This window comes from Gekko japonicus, unplaced genomic scaffold (genome assembly GCF_001447785.1).
Source record: "Gekko japonicus isolate JY-2015 unplaced genomic scaffold, Gekko_japonicus_V1.1 scaffold62, whole genome shotgun sequence".
NCBI lineage: Eukaryota > Metazoa > Chordata > Lepidosauria > Squamata > Gekkonidae > Gekko > Gekko japonicus.
The window spans coordinates 435029-438146 of record NW_015166419.1 but is presented as its reverse complement, the minus strand read 5'-3'; positions in this window follow the sequence as shown (position 1 = coordinate 438146).

The window sequence follows — 3118 nt, the reverse complement described above, 5'->3', positions numbered from 1 at the left end:
ACCTTTTTCCTGTTGGGTTATTTCCTTTTCTATTGGCCGCATCCCCTTACCCTCAGTGGTCCACCAGAGCCATTCACAAATTGAGAACATTAGGATTGGACCCGAACCAACTTCTGGAAAGTGGATACGATAGGGCAAAAAATATCGTTCACCAACGTCTCAGAGATATTGAGCAGCAAACATCCTATGCTGTACTTTCGCCTCTTTACAAATCTTTGAAACCCAAAATTTATATGACTGCTCCTTTATATTTAGCCAATATTCCCAACCCAAATCATAGATGGGCTTTTTCCAGAGCTAGATTTGACACTTTTCCATCGGCAGTTCTTGCCGGAAGATTTCAACGCATCCCTAGGCATTTGAGATTATGCTCATGCCCCTCCGAGTCAATTGAGACCCTTTTCCATATATTATTCCAGTGTTCCTACTATGCAGAAGAAAGAGCCCTTTTAATTACACCTATAATAAGGTCATTCAGACACCAAGGACAATTAGTAATCCACTCTGAGGAACTTTTGCTGAAACATCTATTGGAGGACAAATCCATTGCAATATCAAGGAATGTTGCCAAATTTCTCTTTATTGCATTTACAAAGCGTAAGCTCCTCCTCAATGTTCCTCATGATATCTCTTCTCTGTAATGCTTTTTGCTTTTGTTCTGTATGCTATTCTATGGGTCTCTGACCGTAATAAAATGAATGAATGAATGCCTTCAAGTTCTACAGAACTCTTTCTCATGGTACAAAATTTTAAAAAGCATTGGGGAGAGATGATGTTTCAGGCCATCACCTTAAAGGCCTTTTGGCACCTATGTGCTCAGTGCTGGGGAACAAGTATAGATCGGTGATTTTCATTTCATGTTGCACTCTAGTTCCTCTGAGCAAAAAAACCCAAACAGGGTCTTCTCCACTGGGTCTTCTCCACTGGATTTGCTTCCCACAGCCTGGGGAAGCTAGGCATTAGACTTCACCCAAGACAGCTGTCATGGTGATCGCATTCAGCACATCTGTTTCTGAAGCTTGAAGACGGTGAGGCTTTTAGTTGGGGAATGGTAGGGGGGTATTTATCCTCAGCCTTTCTCCTGCAAAAGGTATTCAAGCAACTTGTGGTACATACAAATACAAACTTCCCAATATATGAAATCAGTCAATTATACCACAATTTTGTCCTAATAAAACCAGTAGTGGCATACTGTTTATTTAAAATATGTCCTACATTTATCTCCCTAAACACCAGCCCCATAGCCAGAAATTCTTTTTTGGGTGGTACTTGGGCAGGGGTGCCAATTAAATTAAAGTGAATTTACGGAAATCAAATTAAAATGGCAAAATTAAGCAGGCGCAGTGGAAGGGAGGGAGAGTAGTAGTTCCTTACCCAGTTGATTCTCTCTAACCTTCCTTCCTTCTGCTCCTATTCTTCCCGTAGTGTGTGTCTTGCTTGGCCCTGCGTGTGCAGAGGGAGAAGCCCTGGGAAGCCACTTCCCAGCACCGGCTCTGCCTCTTAAAGAAGCCCTCAGCTGGTGCGGCTGCTTTCCCAGGAGATGTGCATCCTTGCCCACTCTGCACACTCTCAGGAGCATGCTAGCGGTGTGCACGTTCCAGGGCACAGCCCTGCTGCTGCACCTCTGCACTGGCCCTAGTCCCTGGCGGGACCCAAAAGCTAACCAGTTGGATGAAGCTGACTTCTTTTGGAAGGATGATTAGTCATGTATGCTTCGGGCTGCTGCGGTGGCAGCGCAGCTGAAGAAATACTGCCAAAATTCAAAAATTAAAGGGGGAGATTGGGGAGACTGAGTTGGGGTGGTGCAAATCCGATAGGGGGCACTGCCCTGTATGCCCAACCGCTGGCTACAGCCCTACTAAACTCAAAGACTGTTGACCAACCAACAAGTTATCAACAAAATGCAACCTCTCAAAGAAATACAAGGTTAAAAATATTAAACCTCAGTGCCAGCAGGTATTATTGCAGAGGCAATCCATAACTTGGTTATGTACAACAAGGAGAGGGGGCCTGCCCTTCCTCTCGGGGAAAGGGGGTCAACACTATCTTCTCCTAAGCTGGATCCCATGACAGCCGTCTAAGCCTTCCCTTCAGGAGAGAAAGACTTCTCTTGGTGGAGAAAATTAGTGTTAAGAGAAATTCTCTTAATTCCTCTTCACCCAATTTCTCCCTGAAATCTAATGATCCATTTCCCACTCTTTTTATGAATTTGGAATCAGTTTCTAACCAATTCTGTTCTCAGAGAAATTCAAAGAAAGTAGGAGCAGGAAGGGAGAGTCTACAAAATATGAGAATTTCATTCTGTAGATATTCAGAGGTGAATACTTCTACACTGCTAGAGCCCCATCCTGTAATGTGTAACATAAAATAACTGCAAGGGCTAAAGTTACAAAAGAGTGCATTAATTCTTCTACAAAGAGAAATTAAAGAAATTCCTCTTTTAAAAGAGAAAAAAAATAAGAGAATCAATGGCTATGTACAGAAAACTGAATTTCAGAAAGAGAAATGCCTCTCCTCATAATGATGCTAGAGAAGGAGACCATTATCCATTGGTGGAAGGGAGTCACAGAAACCAAGCCAAAGGGTTCCAGGGTGAGAGAGCAGTTGAAACAAATGCAGGCCAGATCCCTCAGTAAGGAGTCATTAGTTTACTGGTCTCAAACAGGTTCAAATGATGGAAGATGCTCCTTCAGGAAATTTGGCTCGTTGGGTCACATTAATGGAACCCAGTACATCTCTCTACTAAAATGCTGGATGGGCACCTTCTGTCTATGCCAAATCATCCAGCATCTGTTTTCTTCACCAGCACTTTCCCTGAATAACAGTAATGGTAAAAATACTCCAAGGAAACAGACCTTCTCCATGGAACGCAGCCTTGCCTATTTCTAGCGCTTGAGGCTGGCTTCTTTCCCATAAAAGTGAGGGTCAGCTAGCCCTGTGTGTACATTGTATGAGAAAAGGTAGAATTCTGCCCCAAGAAAGCTGCAACTGGAAAAAACTGAACCCTGTTATTTTACACAGTGCATCCTGGATTTGCTCCTTGGAGGAACTGCATCGTGCAGTGTCAAACGATGGTAAGTTTGCGATAGTTACAGGGGGCAGGGAAATTCCTGAGGGG